The sequence below is a fragment of the Tamandua tetradactyla genome, chromosome 8, assembly GCF_023851605.1.
Source record: "Tamandua tetradactyla isolate mTamTet1 chromosome 8, mTamTet1.pri, whole genome shotgun sequence".
NCBI classification, from domain to species: Eukaryota; Metazoa; Chordata; class Mammalia; order Pilosa; family Myrmecophagidae; genus Tamandua; species Tamandua tetradactyla.
In genome coordinates, this window is record NC_135334.1 from 54002504 (window position 1) to 54024759 (window position 22256).

The following is a 22256-nucleotide window of genomic DNA, read 5'->3' on the forward strand; positions in this document are numbered from 1 at the left end:
TGAATCCTTGTTATTCCTTTTTGTCCATCCTTTTCCTTTCTCTGTGCTCAAATCAAAACCCCATTTAAGCCAAGCTCTTTAAGTGGTCCCAGCCTCCCTCCCTGTGATGCTTCCTCAGGGTATTTACTCCATCAATTATTCCCTCCTTCATGAAAACCTCCTTCCATTCCTCATGTTCTACCTCATTCATATAAATATTTGAATACATTTAAGTATACACCATAATATACAAATTAGAACGAACAAAACTTTACGCTATTGTCTCTGTAGTTACAACTCTGTTTCTCCCTCCCCTTCACAGTCAAACTTCGCTAATGGAGTGTTTATACTCAGTGCCTATGAAGCTTTATCCAAACCTTCACTGTTGGTCTAACAGAGCACACCAGAGGTCCTGGTTCCTTTTATCTGGCTTTAAAAAAAAATTTTTTTTTTTTTTTGAGAAATCTTCACACACATGCAGTCTATACAGGGTATTCAATCAGTGGCTCACAATATCATCACATATTTGTGTTATTATCACCATGATCATTTTCAGAACATTTGAAACACTCCAGAAAAAGAAATAAAAAGAAGAAAACTCAAACATGCCATATCCCTTAACCTTCCCTCTCTTTGACCACCAATAATTCAATCTCTCAAATTTTTTACCCTTTATCCCCCCTGTTATATATTTTTTATCCTTATTTTTTGACTCATCTGCCCCTACCTTGGATAAAAGGAACATCAAATACAAGGTTTTCACAATCACACAGTCACATTGTAAAACCTATATTATACAATCATCTTCAAGAATCAAGGCTACCAGAACACAGTCAAACAGTTTCAGGTACTCCCCTCCAGCCACTCCAGTATGTAAACTAAAAAGGCGTATCCATATCATGCATAAGAATAACCTCCAGAATAACCTCTTGATTCTGTTTGAAATCTCTCAGCCACTGAAACTTTTTTTTGTCTCTTTTTTCTCTTCCCCCTTTTGGTCAAGAAGTCTTTCTCAATCTCATGATGCTAGCTTCCAGAGTTCTGTCCCACATTTTAGGGAGATTTATACCCCTGGGAATCATGTCCCACATAGAGGGAAGGGCAGTGAGTTCACCTGCTGAGTTGGCTTAGACAGAGAAGCCACATCTGAACAACAAAAGAGCTGCTCTGGGCGTGACACTTAGGGATAATTATCATAGGCTGAGCTTCTCCTATGCAGGAATGTTTCATATGGTTGAACCCCAAGATTGAGGGCTCGTCCTATTGATTGAGTAGTCCCCTCTGCTTGCAGGAAAATCAGGAATTCCAGAGATGAGGAAGTTGAATATTTCCTCCTCTCTCCCCAGTCCCCCAAGGGGACTTTGAAAATCCTTTTTTTTCTCTGCTCAAATTGCTCTGGAATATATTGGGGTATCACACTTTTATAGGGGGAAGGGCAGTGAGTTCACCTGCTGAGTTGCCTTAGAGAGAGGCCATATCTGAGCAACAAAAGAGCTCCTCTGGGGTGACACTTAAGCATAATTATCATCAGGTTGAGCTTCTCCTTTGCAGAAATTGGTTTCGAATGGTTGAATCCCAAGATTGAGGGCTCAGCCTATTGATTTGGTAGTTCCCTCTGCTTGCAAGAATATCAGGAATTCCTTAGATAAGAAAGTTGAATCTTTCCTCCTTTCTCCCCAGTCTCCCAAGGGGACTTCTCAGGTCCTTTATTTTCTCTGCTCAAATTACTCTGGGATATATTGGGGTACCACACTAGCCTGTACAAACAATAAATACCTACACCTCATCCAACATTTCATGTATTTATAGTTTTAAACTATATTGAACATACAAGTCAAATCAGGAAATGGGGTACCCAAAATTTTGCACCAAATAAACATATCTTCGTTTGGTCTCAAACAGAAGTTGAAGTTTTAAACTGTGGACCATATCATCCTTTACCCTGTATTGTGATTTACCTTAGTCTTATCCAGATCAGCTTCTTTCATAATTCTAGTCAAAGACTGATCACTTTTTCTACTTTTTAAACAGTTGCTGTATGGGATAATGCTGACTTTCATAGCTTTAGAGCTCTAAATCTGAGTGTCAGTTGTCACATAAATACCCAAAGTTTCTTGGAATGACCAAGTTATATACAAACAGCTTAGTATCTCAGAATTTAGAAATAACAGTTACAACTCCTGAATATATGTGACTGCTATAAGACTTTAAAATCTAGGACCCTTTACGATAGTTTTTATATAAACACTAGTATTGCAATGAACTGTATATTTAGGATTACTTGGAATTACCGACTACTATATTACTTGGGGTTATAGATTTTTATTTTCATTTATTCCTTTAATTTTTGTTTTAATCCTTTTTTCTTTAAGCCTGGCTTCCTAGGAGCCAGCCAGGAGCCTGCATAAATCACTGACTGTTCAAAGTTATGCTTAAGCCCCATTAACTAGATTTTTTTCCGTTTACTATTGGATAATTGAGGCTTCGCAAATGTTTTCACAGTTCAAGAAGTTTCTCATTTATCCCATGTTCAGACATAGACTAATAGCTCTGGTCACTCAAAGAAGATGCAACTTTGGGCATATGCACAGTCTTCCAGACCACCATAGAAGAATGTGATTTTGTTCTTAAGTTTGGCTTCTATGGATTGCCCTTTGTACAGAGCAGCTGAGTTTTCAGTGTTCAGAAATTGAACTTAAGTTCTTTAGCTAATAGAAATCAAGTGTGAACTCACTGCCCTTCCCGCTATAAAAGTGCGATACCCCAATATATTCCAGAATAATTTGAGCAGAGAACAAAAAAAGGATTTGCAAAGTCCCTTTGGGGGACTGGGGAGAGAGGAGGAAATATTCAATTTCCTCATCTCCAGAATTCCTGATATTCCTGCAAGCAGAGGAATATCATGGACTGCTTTAATAAGGATCAACTCTGAACCTCTGTTTGAAGTTGAGAAGATGGCAGCTCAGTCACCCAAGTGGGTGATGTTTGCATTTCTTGGTAACATTTATTAGTGCCCATTACAGAAGCAGTTTGCAGAAAACTTGTAACAGATCAAAATATTTCATATAATATATAGTGCCACAACATCCAATTATGAGATAGGAAACCCTCCTGATTATTGAAGGAAAATTGCCTAAAGAAGCATGATGTTCCATGAATCCTGTTGCTTGGCGGGTGACCAAAGAAGACTTTGCCACACGTGATTATATACTGTGTATGAAGCAAAGCAATCTGAGAGATTTGACTAGAAAAGATAATGAAATTAAAAACTGCAAAGCAAAAATTGAAGTACTTGGGAGCTATGATTCACAAAATCAACTTATAAGTGAAGATCCCTACTATGGGAATGGCTCCCACGTTGTTGAGGCTATGTATCAGCAGTGTGTTAGGTGCTGTAAAGCATTGTTGGAGAAGAAGTCACAGTAAAGTTGCATTCCTTCATGGCTAAAGGCCAACAATGATTAGCATCTTTACAGTGATGTTGTAGGTTTTTCAATCAATGAGTGTATTACAAGTGTAATGCTTCATAGCTCAAGGCCACAATGTTTTATCAATTGACTTATTTTTTCTTACCTTAAAATATAATTGTAGATGGAAAATCAGCCTTGTGCTTGACAGAAGAACTAATAAAAGTCTTTGATTCAGTAAGCTTATGGGACACACTAAATCTTAAAAAAATTGGACCTCTTGCCCTAATTACAAAGATAGTGAGATAAGCAAAATAGTAGCACCACAGAATCTAATGCTTTGTGTGTTTTGTAACAATCATTTCTTTTCCAGTGTTTAACCTTAAGGTACTATCCAGTGATGGCTAACATTCTTATATGCTAAATTGTGATCTTAATAAATAATTAAATCATCACTTTCTGGCCCAAATCAATATCTGAGCCCATTAAGACTTTTAAAAATCTACTTTATTAAGCCAGTAAGTATAACTTTATGGAAAAATATCCTATATTCAACTATACCTCCTCTCTTTTTACCCCAGCACGTTATTGAATTACATACCACCCCTAGTCATTGGAGTTCACAGTCTTGATTGGCAGTATTTTGAGTCACACATACTCAGAGTGCACACTTGTATGTTAAGAAAATAGGAAAGAGAATGAGTTTTGATGTAGCTCTTTAGTATTATTCTTAATTTTTGTTTACCTAGATTATTTCATGAGGAAGTCAGCTTTTTGGTCCCATTTGGGCCACTTTGCCTTGGAAAATTTTATTATATCCAGAAACGACAGTCTATGCTGTTTTATTTTATGCTCACTTTGATGAATGTGTCAGCTTTATATGCATGAATAACCTAAAGATCAAATGTTATATATTGGCTTAGATGGCAAAAAATAGTTTAAGAAGCTGGAAAAAGAGAATTTTAATATACTGAACTCCTTAAATAATATGCTAAGTATTCTTTTATCAGTGTTTCATTTCTAGGTATTTACTGTGTACTTTGAGATAACTATAATTACAAATTCATTTGGATATATTTCAGAAAAAGTTGTTTTCAAAATAAACTGGGGAGTATAAAAATATAATTGAAATATAAAACAATAATAATAAAAATAATGGATCAGTGGGTAGTTTAGGGAACACTTTCAAATCTGTTTATATCTCACTTTGATTGCTTCAGTGCGGGTGCAGCCTGGTACCGGGCACACAACCTTCAAGAATCCCAGGGATGAGTGCACTCTCAGGAGGGATCCTGGCTGTTTCTTTCCCTGATTCTCTCCATTAACTTCCACTTGGTTTGCCATTACACTTGTCCCTTGATTCATGTTCCCTCTTAATTGCTTGCAACCAGAATCTCCATTGTTTTTAACAGTGCCTTTAGTGGTGTTCTTTTCCATGATCTGTTCCAAATACAGCAGTACTTTCAGGCTTTGAACAAGGTTCTCCATTTGTATACTCTGCCACTCACCCGTGATAGAACCTCTGAGCCATGGCACAGGAGCTGGCAGTGGGAGAGTGGCTCACTTCTCATGCAGTGACATCCTTGTTCTACAGCCCTGCACTGGAGGACATAGATGGTATCACCTAGTATTTTGGTTTGTTCTTTGAAACATGGAATGAGAAAGCTTTGGTGGGGATATAAGGGACCCGCTGGACTGGTGTTCAGGTTCTACTCCATGAGTGGAAGGTTCTGGGTGGGGAAAGAGAGTTGCCAAACTCATCGTTTCTCTATCCCTGAATAGCACTTCTGGAGTGAAGGTAGGGAAAGGATTGACCGAATACACATTACATTTCTGGCTGGATATACATTATCCAGGTCTGGGGTATGTCATCCAGGTTACAAGGTCTAGGAATCGAACACTGGTCTCCCAAATGGAAGGCAAGCTTTCTAACACTGAACCACCCATTGCTCCCTGGATATATTTTTAATAGTAGAAATTTTAATTACATTGATAACTTTTTATAAATATATTTTACATGAATATGTTGTTCTTGTGCGACTAAATAAACCTCAGTGCCTCCACTTACTAGCCTTCTAAATGGAGTGTTGCCTCATTAGCCTCAGCTGAAAAATGGGAATAAGTAATTTCTTTCACTTATACTTGTAAGGACTGAATAAGCCATGTATGTTTAGTTGCTATCCATTCTCTGCACCAAGTATAATTTTCAAGAACACTAGTTATTTTTATTCTTGAATATTAAAATTAGTATTAATTCTTCTTATAAAGGTAGTATCACAGAATCCTAGATTTAAGAATATATTTTAAGAAAGATTATTTTGTGATGGAAGCAAAGGAAACAAATAATTTAAGCTTTGCTTCAGTTTTAACAGGCTTTATTTATTTGCTGAGCCTATGAATTTGAAAATTCATACTAAATACACTTCCTATTGTGTTGGTAACCTTTTAAATAATGGCAGAGATGTTTTTATTAAGTATCTTGCTCATTTATTATTATAGCTAAATAAACCATTTCTTAAATGTCAATTATATCTTGTCTTCTGCTACTTTTTTGGACTTGAGTTTTGCATAGGGCAGATATCAGCTTTCTCCTCCTTTAATTTGCAGAATTAAAGAGGAGCCCACTATTACATTTTGAGCTTTACAAAGAAATCCAAAAGTGGATCTGAGTCCACACAACTTAATCTATTCCAGGAGCCTAAGGAAGAGTTCCCTAGGTGAGAAGTTTTAAACTGAGACTTCATGAAGAAATGGATGTTATAGATGGAAAACCAGGAGAATGGGGATGCTAGGCCTGTTGGTGAAAGAAAATTCTGTGCTCTTGCATTATTAACTCATTAAGTGCATTCATATGCCAAGGTATATGTTTAACTCCAGCTCCCATGAGAATCAACTGAAAAGATAAGATGTGGGATAAAACATGCACATAACTCCAAGAGAGATTATCTTTATTTAAAGAAATTGAAACAATTTCATAGAGCTAATATTATTACCACTGTCAGCAGTGAACGTGGTTCATGAAGGTTGATGGCATTAAGATGATCAAAAGGCACTAGCAGCTTCCCGAGGGGTTGTTGCTCCTAATACATGAAGCCAGTTTTTGAGCTATCACCACTCATGTGGCTCCAGAGCAAAGAAAATGTCTGAGAGGGTAATAAAAGGAGCATGAGAGGAGACTACAGATGAGGGAATTGTGGTTCACATTAACAAAGCGCACTGCACCACAATCATAATCCAGGAACACCCCAACGTGATACCAAAGGCCATTCTACATGCTGAGATAAGAGTGGTGAGGACGTAAAGAGATTCTCTTTGATACAGAAAAGTAGAAACACTCCCTTGGAGTTAACCAGCACATCATTCCTCACTGAACAAGAATCATCACAAAATCCAATCACCCAGTTTGAACAGTTTCCTACACACACCTCCCAGTAACGTCTGCCGGAAGTGAAGCACTCGGCTCCCCATGCAAGAAAGTACTTAGAGCTTGTTGGATTATTGGCCACATCAAGATGATCAGGGCTAAAGAGCAAAGGTCCCAGATCTTCAAACACAGGTATGTGACAGATGATTTTCTCACGATGTAAGGAAATTCGCACTGCAGAAAGAAGAAAACAGTCTTAAAATTGTATTATAAAATCCTGCTGGACAGGGGTTTTCCATAGCGTCTGGGGGTACTATGTTATAACTGGAAATATGGGCACAGGATAGCAGAACAGTTTTAGAAATCTACAAGTGCTTGGTCAAACCCTTAAGCAGACAAATGGGAGGAATCTTGCATTTTCTTGGAATATATAAGGAAAAGGGATAATGCCAAGATCTCTGTGACTATTTCTGGTACATTTCAAATTGGTGAATATTAATAATGACAGTCAGTAATGAAATTAGCCAGCATCTCTCCTCACTAAATGTAAAATAATAATAAGGATGGCAGTAATAATGATTACAGTAATTCTTAGTTCTGAAAGTGACCAATTTCCTCAGATTTTAGGATCTTTCTCTACAACTTTCAGAGAAAAAACACTGAAAGAAAAAAATATATATGTATATTTTAAGACATAATTTCTTTATGAGAATTCTCTGTATGCCAGAACCTATTTTGAATAAGAAAAGGGATAAATCCTGTAATTGTTTTATAAACAATTGTTTTATACTTTTACATAATTTTGAACTATGATGTGCAAATAAAAGTGTTTTAAAATGTAAAATTAAAAAAAATTAGGTTCATCATCATTCAAGGTATTTTTGTGTCTGGTGAAGTTTAACAAAAGGATGAAAAGCAAATATTCAAACATTTTAGGTATCAAACAATCCAAAAATAAAAACACTAAATAAAATTTAAATTGTACTGAACATAGATGAAAATTTACATTTCATCTGAAGAGTTAACACTATATTAGCATGCAGATACAGAGATACAGTTTATAGAAATAGTTTTTCTATACTTTGCTGTCTATATAGCTCATTACAATCTCACATATTTAGTTTTTTCACATGTATATTCTTGTCTTATAAGGGAACATTTGTTTATCAAAGGTCCCTAAGAAGAAACCATAGATTGATCAATTGGTAAAGATTACCCATGGGGGAATATGAATAGAAGAGAAATTATGGCTGTTCCACAAATTGTTGCCTGTTACCTTGGTAACGGCTGAGACTGTCTATCAATCCAGTGATGGGCCATGAACAGAGCTCTGGGTTCCTGGGCTGAGGCATGTGCAGCTGCACTTACTCACTCCTGCAGAAAAGGGAAAAAGGACACAGTTACTCTTTCTGGGCCCAAAATTTTCATCCCAATGATTATATCAGTGTTTTACTGTAGATGATTCTTCAAAATCCTCAGTTAGGTTCAAGGGTATGAATATAACTCTACACACGGGAAAATGCAGCAAATGTCTATTCATTTGATTAAAAACAAATCAAAATCAATCACACCTCCTAACATTTCCCCTTCTCAACCAGGACTATATCTAGTTCCTCCTTTCCAACTACAGGGTTCTGCAAAGCAGCCTGAAGTAGTGGAGGACATTCAAGAAGGGCCCTCTGGTTCTCAGTCCACACCATTCACCCCTGAAATGCTCAGTGTCTCAATCCACAAGCCGACCTAGGAGTGAAAGACCAGGGTTCAAGAGGGGAGGCAGGGAGCCTGCTGCCTGGGATGCAACGTCCCTAAGTGCACTGCACAGGACCTCTATGTGAGGATGGAATCGGCCATCTGCTATATATGGACTCCCAAAGCTCTTGATGATCCTCCATTTTCCCTCTGCTCACCCTGCTTGCACAAATAAATCCTCTGACTCTCCCAGATAAATCCTTGCTTGATTTGAACTATATTCTCACTTATGAAAATTTAACAGGAATGGTAGTTATCTTCAAACAACCTCTATATAGACCCTTGAAAATAAAGTCCCCATAAAATCTACCTGTGGCTAAACAGCAAAAACTCTTTGACTTCTGAGAAAATAAAGGATAAATACATTCAGAGGGAGATTATATTATCATAATAAATTATGTTTCCACTTTAGCACCAACAACCTATCACTGTCACAGTTTTTACAACTGAACTTTTTTGTAACATCTTCCCAAATTTCTGTAAAGAGAGAATGAGAAACAATAGTATGGGAAGTCAGGATGGGAAAATTGGATATAAGGCCTTTTTGTACATGTCTTAAAGGAGGGTAAAAATTGGCTTTAAATTTTAAATTAAAATTTCTAAGTTGGCCATTAAAAGAATAAGAACACAGTGTTTAAACTAGTAAAGAAACAAAAACAAATAAGGAACAAATCATGAAAACAAATGGGGAAAAAGGAAACAGAAAAAGTGGACAAAAAGAAAGAATAAGGTGGTAGAAATGTATCAAATTATTTCAGTAATCATGATCAATTTAAATAGACTAAAATTTCCAGATGAATGGCAAAAACTATGAGAATAGATTCAAAAATAATCTACCTAGAATGAACATTTGAGACATTTGCTGAGGCAAAATAAGCCAGAAACAAAAGAACAACAATAGTATGGTCACCTTTAGAAATGCGTATAAGAAAACAGGGGCTTAGAGTGTAAGCTTTTAGAGCAGACACATTAAGTACGGACTGGTGATTAATATTTCTGGATAACATTCTGGTATATATATATATATATACACACCAGATATATCACCTGATATTTAGAGATAAGAGTGAATCCTATAGGGCTAGGGTTAAAGTAATTCAGAACACAGGGGTAAGGAATACAGTGTTTATCTTTTAGAACTACACATACTTCTGAGACCAAAGGAAGAAAGGTTCATTTGGCCTGGAACTGAAATTTTATGTAGTGCATAACTAACTCAACTTATCTGTCTAGCTCATTTGAATAAGTGAAACACAGAGAGCCTAGATTAAGAAAGAGGTCCTTTAATCCTGTATAAATTATCATAATGCCTGCATACATCTTGGAGTATATTAAGCAAATAATAAAAAAATATTGGCAATGTCCCTTGAGGGAGGGGAGAGAGAATAAGAAACTATCAATTCTAAACCATACCATCAGGGAATTCCCTGATAAAGTGTCAAACTTTAAGGACACCCAAATCAATAGGCCATGCCCTCAATCCTGCGGCTTCCTCTTGTGAATGTTACGTAAGTAGCAGAAAAGCTTAAACTACTTACACAAATGCCTAAGAGTTACTTCTGGAGGACCTCTTTTGTTGTTTAGATGTGGCTTCAGTCTCTCTAAGCCCAGCGCTGCAAGTGAAATCATTACCCTCCCCCCTACATGGGACATGACATGGAGGGGTGAAAGTCTCCCTGGCGACATGGGAGATGACTCATAATGATGAATCCAGCCCTGGCATCATGGGATCAAAAATTTAATCCTGATCAAAAGGGGAAAAAGAATTCTAACAAAGTATCAGTGGCTGAGAGAGTTCAAATAGAGCCAAGAGGCTACTTTGGAGGTTGATCTTACGCAAGCCTCAGTCAGACCTTGATATCTATCATAACCTGCCAACCCACAACCAGTACCATTCCAGCCAATACAAAAGAACTATAAGAAAAAAAGAGAGTGAGAGAGAGGGAGAGAATGAGAAAAGATAAAGTTTTCTTAGTATTTACCACAAAATACATAATGAACTCTTATTCTCAAGGGTGAGTCCAAAGATGACAGCAATTGTTGTCAAGGACATGGAAAGAGGAAATAAAGTGTAGATTCCCAAGTTACTCATATGGCCAAGTCCAGACACATATCTTTCAACTGGCTTCCCTGTTGTAGTTCAGGGACTGAATATATTTTGGGAGATTTTTAGAAGGAATTTTCTCTGGGGTTGTTACTTCCACTTTTTCACAAAACTTTGTTCTTCTTGGAACAAAGAGTGAACTTTGAACAAGAGTGACAGGCAGCACCTTTATCACACAAGCAGAGAGCAACATCATTTCCATGCAGCTCCCTGACTCCCCTTCTTCAGTCCTTACCTGGAGAAGTTCCATGTCGGGTTTATGGCATATTTCCTTCTCCTCCACATACGTTCCTCTTAGGAGCTGCCCCTTTAAGTCCATACAGTCTTCATTTTCCTTGAGCAGTTGAAAAAATTCTTTCTTTTCCATTTCCAGCCTCCTTAAATACTTTAGTTCTTCCTCATGGAGCAATTGGCACACCTTTGAGTACTCAGCATGGATCATTTTTCTCCGAAGATTCACAGCATCCTGAAGTGAAAGTGGATTAGGTTTTTCACATGGTTAGGCTGAGTTTTCTATGTATTATTATGTGCTTTTTGTCTTTTCCAATTTCCCACAATCACTGCAGCCAGAAATATCCTCAAATATCTACCATATAGACTGACTCACCACACTCAGGAAATAATAGTAGATATTTCTTCAAGGATAAGGCCTTCTGAAATTTCTATCTCCTAGTCCACAGATTGCACGGTAACAAAAACTTGTCTCCAGGAGTGCAGCTTGACTCTTCTTGTCCAAGGCTCCCCATTTCACATCTTATTAGACACCCATGAAGTCCTTGGAACCCTTGTTCAACAGACAACCACCTTCCAGTATCATCTCCCTCTCTTTTAATTTCAGTCACTTTTTGCATTGTCTTTCCTTACTTTTCTGAAAACTTTAAAACTTTTTCTATTTCTGCCCACCGTTTTGAAAACAAAACATCCACCATTGAATCAATGTCTTTGTATGTCTTTTGTCCTGTTAATTTTACCCCCAAGTAAGTTTCTTGAACACATATACACATTCACTGAATTCCTCTGTCAAAATCTCAAATTTCATCAGCACACTGAAATCTCTCTTCCTTTCCAAAAAAGTTACTGCAACCAATCTCATCTCTCTAGGAAACTGCTTTGTTGACTCCAAGGGTTATTTTTATGTCCATATTACTAAACCTAATCCTTCCATCTATAAAACTTGCTAGCCTTGGCTCCACACACAGCTCCTTCTCTGGTTTCCCTCTAGCAACTCACTTCTACCAGTTTTTTTCCCAGTCTGACCAAAAAAGATGACTCAAGTTTTTGTTTCACACAGTGAAAGCTTAAAGAGTTAAGAGAGTAAAGTTTTCAGGTGAAATACTACTCTTTCATTTCTGAAAACTTTCATTGTGTGTTACCTACTTCAAGATGAATAGATTAAATACTGACAATGGTAAATTTCCATGACTAGGTCAAATATTTTGCATTAGCTCCACCTTCATTCCTTCAATTCAATAAAATATAATTCCTAGATATCGCACAGGAACTTAAAATGCAACATATCTCAAACTATAATTATTCTGACGATGAGCCCAAACCAGCTTTGCCTCCACCATTGCTAACCGAGTGATTCGCAGTGAACCAGTGTCTCGTTCTTGCTTTTACCATTGAAACATTCCATTTCCAACCAGTTACTATTTTCTGACATTTCTCAATTATAATGAATATTTCCTGCATTCATTAGCTTCTCATTATCTGAGATCAGTTCATTTCTGCTCTCTTCTTTAAGATTCCTGCAACTGCTTCCTACTTGCTTCCCTGGCTCCCATTTTAAACTCTTCCCTTCAATTCTCTATACAGTACATCCTAACAAACTTCACAGATGAAAATTGTGATCCTATTCCTTCTTTGATTATTATCCTTCAGAGGCTTTCATTTATACTCAGAATATACTTTACTTCTTAGCATATACAAGATGACCTTTCAGTATATGACACCTACTTTAACTCTAGCTTAATCTATGACCCACTTGGTCCCTTCTCTTCATATACCACAGTCTAATTAAATTTCATTTTTCCAAATAAGCGAGAATCCATCCTTATGTCTGTTTTATTGCACACACAGTGTCATCCATGTAGCACGCTTTACCAGACTCTAATTACTAAGTCATACTAAACTTTTCAGGCTGACTTCAAATTTATCTGCTGTCACTCCTTCACATGTGAGAGTCTTTAGAAAGGAGAAGGGAAGTTTGGAGTGGGGAAATAAGTTTAGTCAGAGTGTGCTGAGTTTAGTTTTCACTATGTAAAAAGTGATTTCCTCTGATAGCCATCTGGCCAGTTTCTAACCTCTTTCAGATATCTTCCCAAATTTTATCTTCAAGAAGTATTTTCTCACCACCACACTTAAAGTTAAATGTTAAAGCTGCATTGCTTATTTCCTTTTCCAGCTGTATTTTCTTCAAATCCCTTATCACAAATTATCCTGCTACAAATTTAACAATTTTTCCTTGTTGATTTCCTGTCTACTCTGTTAACCTGAAAGGTTCCTTGAGTGCAGAAATGTTTTTCTTTTTTGTCTGTTTCTGTATTTTTGTGCCCTGAACATTTATTCACACACAGTAGATATCCATTATGTTGATGATGAATATTAAAAGTTATATCTTCAAGCATATATTTCTTAAATAATCAAAACAATTCTTACTGCTCTTTAGCATTCAAATTCTCCTATTTAGATTCTTTTCTTAGAGGTTATGAATATCTCTAATATTGTTTGTTCATATGAGTCCATCAAAAAACTTTACTTCTTTGAGAATTGGACGTACTTTAAGTTCCCTTTCTTATTTCTGGTGTTCAATTTATATTCGGGACTCAATAAATGATAGAATTCAAATCCCTCAGGCAGGCATTTAAGTTCCATATTAGAGTAACCTTTGTTACATTTCTAGCAGTGCCTCTCTCATAACTAATATCACCTATGTATTAAATAATAAGAGTTGTGTGAAACCCCAAGAGGCTCGTAGTTCATCTAGTTTCTAGACCTCAGCTCCCACAGAATAAGCTGGCGCTAAGGGATACAGATATTGCTTACCTCCCATGTTTGGATTATGCTGGTTTCTCTGCTTAGATTTCTCTGGTTTTCTCGTGTCTTTTTCCATACAGACCTCATTCACTTCAGTGTCTTCTCCTGTAAACAGAGCAACAGAGAAGCTGCTATTGAAGGTTCAGATCCTAACTGATGGAGAAGGGCAGAGAATGTCAGACAACAGCACTGAAGGGATCACAAGAGCCAGCGCATTTTCTTAGTTAAGCCTAATTGTCAAATCTAGAATACTTTTATAACCAGAGAATAAAAATCCTAAAATTAGAAATTTTCTTTTTAATAATAAAACTGAGGAAACTGCATCTCAAATTTTATACCACCTGATCAATTTTCAAAATAAAATTGGTCTCAGATTTTAAGTGCCCTGATAGTAGTTCTTATTTCTTTCTACTATACTTTTATTCTAGCTATTGGTTAGAATTTCTAACAGATCTCCTTAGATTATGTTTTTGGCAATCATGGTTATGCTGCCAATAACTATAACTGAAATTAATGGATTTGCCTACCTTGCTCTTACACTGAATTATCACAATTTCAGCCATTATCATTATGATCAACACAAAGCTACAAAAGTTTAAATGGTAAGAATGATAGCTCTGTAGTGAGAGGGCATTGTTTTTTTTTTAGTTCAAAAATGTATCCCCAGCTGCTGGCACACAGAGCTGTGAATATCTGCTACGTATGTTACCTGAGTGAACACAAATCCTCTCTTGCTTCAGTAATCCAGGAGATGGTGGGTCCCCAGGTTCAAACTTCTTTCCCAGCCATTGCTTGCCCGGTATTGCTCAGCAGTCCAGTAGATAGAGCAGTGTTTGTTAACCACGTGCCCCACAGACTTACAGCAGAGCACACACAGCACATCTCTGGTCACTTGACAGAAGTTCTTAGTTTTCACGTGCATCCCACACAGCTCCATGGTAGGTAAGGGGTCAGGTAAACCATGTATTTGTTAGTTTTAAAATAAATGAACCAAAAAAAACCATGGGATTTATATCTGCTTTTTCAGAAACCATATTCTAATTTCAACTGCTTCGCCCCATTTAAAATTCCTACCCCATTTCACTTTCTGCTGTCACCACATCCATTGCTTTGTTGAAATCTCTTCAGAAGCTCCCACCAATTGGCAACTGAAAATACGAAGGTGACCACTGCACTATAGACCCAGGATCAAGGCAAAATGCATCTTAATCTTTGCAATAAAATAGATTACATCTGGGATCCAATTGCTTAGATTTTTCTTTTTTACATTTCCGGTCAGACTGAATATATTTTCGGATGCTCCTCCCAGATTTAACACACCCCCAAAGATGGGCATTTGGCTGTCAGTGAAATTATCAAAGAAAGAAATGCAAAAGAAAGAAACTATCTGTACCAGCACAAAAATAACCAACAAACAAAAACCTGGAAGGATTCCATCAACAGTGCTAAATTTTTGAAGAATTGGAAGGAATGTTTTGTTTCCATTGAGAGACATCAAGCATTTCCAAATGGATGAGCCCTCCTGGAAGAAGGTGGAAATTTGTCCGCAACAGAACAAAGCGAATCCTAACTCTGAGCAGAGGCCTCCGAGTTGGGGCTTAAATGCGCAAGCAGCAGGATTTTAGTTTGTGAGCTGGGCAGTGGAGTGGACTGCTTTCTTTTCTCACTCACTAAGGCAGCTGAGGGACTTGCCAAGGCTGGTGCAGATATGGAGGTGAACCGTAATGGGAACAGCACAGCATCCCCCAAAACGCAACTGACACCCCTACTCAGTCGTCAATTCTGCAGCATGAAGAAAACCTTGTGGTTAGCAGAGGACAGAGGTGGGAGGCTGGGAATTAGCAGCCCGCGCCCCTCCTGGGCCTCAAAGAACAGCCAGCAGGGCAACTCTAGGTCCCTCAGGTGCTATGCTTATTAAACCCCTGAAATCTCTCCTCTTATTTTTAGGGAGTCCCTATGGGCTGCTAATCCCATCTCCACTTACACAGCACCAGGGTGCACGGGTGCCTGCCTCCTGCTGTAATAAGGTGGTAATGGGGAGAGAGGGTACAAGTGGAGGAAGGTCAAGGTTTGCAAAAATACTGAGGGAGAAGGCACCAGAACCCAATGCTACTGAGACTCCATCCAAAGTGCGGACATGAGAGAACAACCTCATCATGAAGAAAGGTGGATAACGAAGGGCCATCAGGATAAAGGGCTCCCAGAAGAATAGAGGAAATATGAAGGCATTTAAAATATGTGAATTAATATCCTCAATAATATCTGAGAGGATGTTGCATACATTAACTAAAACAACAACCAAAGATATCTTGAGAAGAGAACAACCAGAGAACAAGACAGAGTTCTTAGAAGTTTAGAACATAATGGTAAAAATGGAAATTGGATAGGGAATAGTGGGCATTTTTTTGGATTTCAAATTATTTTCATCCAATTTCCAAATAAGTTTTATGTTTGCAGAATAAAATCTCAGGACTATCGACTCAAATGCAGAGTGTTTATTCATAGTCTAAAGTAAATACCCTGAGTGGGGAAGCTGAGGGTCCCTAAAGAGGAGAAAGGTAAAGAGGGAAGCTCCACCAAAGTGGAAGAGGAAGGAAACAATTCTTTGGGCCCTGGATGGTGTGGAAAGGGGGAAAGAAAGGTGTGTTGAAGACACCAGCACACACACTCCTGTTTTCCCCTCTTGGTTTGAAATTGGGAGTGGCGAGGTGATACCACCCAGATGGACATGAGGCGTGGAATCAGGGGTTGTGGACATGGCATGGGGGATGCTTCAAACCAAGAGAAGTCCCTCAGGAACCCTATCAGAAGGTGGGAAAGAGCACAGAAGAGGCAGAGGGAGGAAGGTAGACAGAAGACCCAGCCCTCATGGCTCCCTAAGACAATGTGTGGTACAGGAGTCCCAGACTGACATAGGAGAGAGTCCATTCTTTATAAAGGCACAAAGACCAGCTGAGGCCGCAGGCTGAGAGGGGCCATCAATGGCCAGAGGCACTGGAGGGTCAGCAGCCAGCAGGCAGCGGGGCACTGCCATGGCATGGCGAAGGCCAGGTGGGGCCTGACGCTCCCTGCAACACCAGTCCAGAGACCAGACCAGACCAGCTGCCCTGCAGAAACCAGCAAGGATAACAGAGGACAGTCACCGTGCCCCCAGCATGCCCAGACCCCACCTTGCAAAAGGAGATGAGAAAAGCCCTGTGGAAATGATGAACTTTGAAGTGACTATACATTCACTCCAGGCAGAGTGCTCAATTTTTAAAACTTAAAAATATGCATTATTGTAAGCCAGAAATTCCAGCTTTAGAAAAAATCTAATCTATTGTTTGAACAAAGCTTTTAGATGTATATGAGAATTTTCAAATACTCTTGGCTAGCTGTTATACTCTTGCAAGTGTCTGTTCCTCTTAAATATTAATACATAAGCAGAGGCAGACCATCAACACTCTCCTTATCTTCTAATATTTGGAGAGATTGAAATGATTTCTATCTTTGCTTTCTCCACCAACAAAATGGCTGTTCATCTTGTTTGCATCTTGCTAAACTACACCCTAACTTCTATAACAACATTTACTATTTTATTAAGTGAAGGTAATTCTGTATAGAGCTGCTGAGGTAAATATGTATCTATTTTTTATCCCAATCCATGTGATTAACTAAAATGTTCATAATTTTAGATTGTGGTTTCACTTACATTACACTCTTGGAATTCTAAACATCTGACTCTGGGTATTTGCCCCTTCAAGAACCTTCAGTAAACCCACTTCAGAACATACACTGCATTTGCCATACATTTTATGTCATAGCAGACTAGTGTGGAAGTGGCATTCACATTTTGATGGAGCAATAATGACAGAATCAGCACCTCAATAGGGAAAACCTGCTTTTAGTGTCTAAAATTCAGAAACCATGACTTGGCTCTACAAAATGCACTTGTAATTGGAGAAAATAATTGTACATCATTAAGAAATTTCCTTCAAAAGAGAAGTAATCCTTGTGAACATTTCTGAATATCTTCTTCCAAAGCCTGTTAAAAGATTATAAGCCTAGGGGCTGGGTTTGAGCTAGACAGATGATTTTCTCTGCATGAGAGTTAGAGATAAAATGTGAGTTCTTCAAGGAAATCCACAAAACAGGGCAGGAGTTGATGAATATGCAAAGCTAGAAAACGCATCCACAGGAGGAGAGTTCCACATGTGCTTCCTCTGGTGCTTGATGCCAATAGGAATTACATGAGAGGAAAGCAGTGTTTGGGTGAGAATGGGGAACTTCTAACGCAGTGAAGTTTCAATGCAGCATCTACACAAAGGTCTTCATTTGGCTTTTACTATGAATATTCACTTATGCAGTAAGGGTTTACCACCTATTAAACTATTACATAGAGTAAGAGCAAAGTCTATAAATGTTTTATTATAAACGAATTTGCTCATACACAGATTGGCACAGGGTACTCGAGGGTGCGTGGCACTCACCAGGATGGCCCCACCTATCCCAGGGCTTCCTCTGACCAGGGGAACCTGGAAACCACCCATGGGGGGAGAGAAGGACCCAGAGGTTTAAGGAGCAAAACCTGGTAGGTGTGAGCTGGGTGGGAGCTTCGATTTGCCTCCCCTCTACTTCCTGCCCTTCCTTCTTTCTCCACTTGTCACCCTTACCTTCCTCTTCTCTGTCACTTTTCTTCAGAGTTCAGGAGTATTGAAAAAAACTATAATAATTTAAATGATTGATTAATCCTGCTTTGTCAATAGAGTAGTTTCTATCTACTAGTGAATGTTGAGCATTTGAAATGTGACTAGTTCAAATTGAGATGTGCTATAAGGGTAAAACACACTGGTTTCTAAGAGTTAGCATGAAAAAAGAAAGTAAAATATCTCATTAGTTATTCTTAGTAATAATTTCCTATTGAATGGATATCATTTTGCGCACATTGGGTTAAATATTATATATTAGAATTTATTTCACCTATTTGTTTTTCCTGCTCTTATTATGGCCACTAGAAAATTTAAAATGACATATGTATCCCCCTCATGTTTCTATTGTTTCTATTGGATGGCTCTGTCTGAATCAGTGCCTATTCACTGTTTTCTTTCTCTCCTTGCTTGCTATATCCCTAAACTTGAGTTATCCATTTGCCTTTCTCTTCTTATACTTTTTTATTTATTAGGCATTCAGAAAGTACCATGCACGGGTGCACATTTCCATTCCTGCCTGACTGCACCTGAATAATTTCTCTCATTCATTCGGTCCTCAAAACCTACTGTATGCGAGGCAGACCACAAAAAGAGGAATCAGATAGGATACTTTCCTTTAACGAAATAAGTAAGCAAAAAATTTCAAAACAGCTGCAAATGTGCGAAGTTTTGAAGGATTATCTCAGCACAGAGAAAGCCTGGCAACAAATTTTCCTCCACTTCATTCTCTAAGTTCAGAATCCAGAAGTTTCCTACCCACTCCATTTTAAATATTCAGGTAATTTCTCCATCTCACGCATGGGATTGCCTAATTTGTCTTTTTTTCTCTCTCTCTCAGTTTGAGTGTTTTCCATGACAGAGTGTAATAAAATGATGAGGGTGGACAGAAGTTCTCACCTTCAGTCATGATTCTGAGAACCTCACCCTGGGTTCTTATCATCAGAGCCTCTTCTCTTCATTGTGGTCCATGTTCATGTACAAGGGTCAATATTGTATATACACTCTACAGAATAGTGCAGAAAGCAGGGTTACCCCTGCAGACCTGTCACCTCCCCTAGACCCAAGGACAAATGGAGTGAAAGATAACTGAAACTTACAAGGAAAGAGAGTCATATAAAGTAGGCTTTCAATGTGCCATGATTTTCTTTTAAGGAAACTTCCAGACCCAAGCAACCTTGCAGGGAATGTCATAGGAAAATAAATATACTAACCTTACACATCTTCATGCCACCATTCTCTCTCTAGGGTTCTCCAATCATCGAATACATTTGTAAGTCAGAGAGGAATGGAGAGCTGATGATGTAGTCTAGTCTATACAGGGGAGTCTCCATGGTGGAAAAGAGGGGACTGTAGATCGGCAATGATGAATACAAGCTATCATTGCTGCTGATTCGTCCTGTCTTGCAATCCCATGACACCATGTGCCAAAATTCTCCTCAACTCAAAATGAGCAGTGAGGTGAGCCCCTCCCATGGTGCTCAATTTAGAAGAAAGTGTTTAAAATGTTAAATATCCACAGTTTCTCTATGAAATTTTCTTCCTAAATTTATGTAAAGAGACCAGTACTGAGGAATTCCAGAATGACTTCAAGTTCAAAAAGAAAATGCAGACTAAATAATCACCACAGGTTGCCAGTCATAAATCTACAATGTAATTCTAATTGGGTCCCAGACACTGAAATAAAAATATCTATTGACCTAGTCCCAATGGCTTAATTTAGTATAAAATGTCATTGCACTCCCCAAATAATGCAGATCTCTAGCTTCTGGAAGAGTAAAACTCCTTCTCCTGTCTCTTTCCAGCTTCTTTAATTCAAAGAAACCTAGTTTTACATCTTCCCCACCCTTAACCCGCACACTTGTATTCTTTTTATTACCAAAGGAATTCCTATACGAAAAGGTGTTCAATGTTACTTCCGAAGACAGTTGTGTCGTCTATTACACCGAACCCCACATTACAATCCTGCTGTGTCTAAATATGTAATATGCTGTTTCTTGTTACGTTCTTGGTGTCCTTCAGACTATCTATTTAGAAGGTTAATAAATTCCTTGTGCTTGCGATGAAGATGGAGAGACCAGAAACCAGGAAAATAGAAAAAAACAAAAAGAGATATTTTATGTTTTGCGGACGCTGTCAGCAGTGGGTGGAGCAGGAGGCAGGACAGAAGCCACCTCACCACAGGGTCTAGCCCTTGCGTCCCTAACCTACCCGGCGGGGCTCTGGCCGGAACCTTGACCCAGAGGCTGGATCAGCCCCAGAAGTGGCCGAGGCACTGGAAGGACGGTCTAGGCGGGGCGGGGCCCAAAGAAGCGGAAGCCGCGACTGTCCTGGAGCCATGCCGCGCAGCCCGCGTGGAGATGGGGCTGGCGACCAAGGCACGCGACCAGGTATTCCTGGACTACGATGCCTGTAGTCGCCACAGAGGCGTGTACTACGGTGGTCCCGAGAAGTTCGCGGACTTGAGCATGGCCCGGGATCTTCACTGGCCGACTCGCATCACAAGCTGGGTTTCGAGGATGTGATCGCCGAGCCCGTGTCTACGCACTCCTTAGACAAATGTGGATCTGCAGCCATGCCCTCTTTGAAATCAGCGACTGTGTGATCTACAAGTTCTCCGTGGTGTTCCTGAGGATTCCCTTGGCCTTCGGTGCAGGAATTCTCTGCCACCCTCAGCTGTCTGCACGTGTGGATTCTAATGCAGTCTGTAAAGACATGCTTAACGGTCTTGTCGGCAGTGCAGACAGCATGGAAGAGTGAGACACTTGGTGCCCTTGTCCCATGTGTCCAAGCATAGGACGCATCTTCTCTTCTGTCAGCCTGTGACTGAGCCATGACTGATCACCTCAACACCAGATGTACTGTCAGACCGTGAATTAATGTTCCTTTCATAATCCTCATCAGTGTCAAATCTTCATTGAATGAGGAATAAATTATTTCCAAAATTGTCAGAATATAATATAAAGGATGATTGAACTGGGATACTACTGGGGACCAAGGCTAATGAATGATTACATTATAAAACTCATATCCTCTTCAAGGTAGATGCAAAAGAGAAATTTCAAAACTGCCTTAGGCCATTGCAGCATCCTTGGAAAAGGCTCTCATGTTTATTACTTCATGATCTACCACTCATTTGGCTACATAGATTCTGTTGTGTTAGTTAAAAGTCGATCTGTCTCATGACTTTATAGTTATACCTTGTATTTAAAATGTTTTCTAAAACCGTTTCAATATGATGATTAGCCAAAATCATTTGATTAATCAAATATCTATTTTAATAAATTATGCATAATCTTTTCAAATACCTATTGGCTGTTTGTTTCAAAGTATAAATATTCAACATCCAGTCATTTAATAAACCTTTTAAGTTTTAGCAAGGATACATATGGTTTCCCTATTTCTGAACAGTGTTGATAAGTTTCAAAATGAATTTGTATTTAGATTATTTTTATTTCTAAGAATCAAATTGTGTACGAAGCCCATTCAGATTTCATGTATGCACATGTTGGCTCTTTTAATGGGGGTTGTTGGTGGTTAGGGGGTCAAGGAGATTTCTTCAATATCTATAGTAGACTTTCTAATTGCCCTTCCCCACTTTAAAAAAAGATATTTAACTAGTCATTCAAAATCTCAAAGTAAAATCTTACATATCTCCTGCTATAAACTGGCAATTCTTACCCTGCTAATTACTTGAGATTATTTCTACTTTAAGTACCAAAATTTTACTGCAGTACAGTCCTCTTATTTTACATTAATGAATTTTGATAATCTATATATTAACACAATAATTTACATACTGCTGTAACTATAAATATTTATGTACTTAATGCAATATTATGCTGATGGGAAATAGTTTGAATATTCCTAAACATCTTTATATACAGGAATAAAGTAGAGCAATGTAACAATTATTTCCTGATATTGCTAAT

The 22256-nt window shown here is 38.4% G+C and overlaps 1 long non-coding RNA gene and 2 pseudogenes across 1 annotated transcript; 2 read left to right on the top strand and 1 right to left on the bottom strand.

The window, feature by feature from the left end:
* Positions 1–22256, top strand: part of LOC143645099 (tripartite motif-containing protein 43-like) — a 601918-nt pseudogene that overhangs the window by 300404 nt on the left and 279258 nt on the right.
* On the bottom strand, positions 6373–10131 carry LOC143643401 (uncharacterized). Its single transcript, XR_013156257.1, has 3 exons — positions 10038–10131; positions 8027–8124; positions 6373–6984 (listed from the first exon to the last, which is right to left on the bottom strand). It is a non-coding gene; the product is annotated as an uncharacterized LOC143643401 (long non-coding RNA).
* Positions 20650–21165, top strand: LOC143643402 (caveolin-2 pseudogene; annotated as a pseudogene).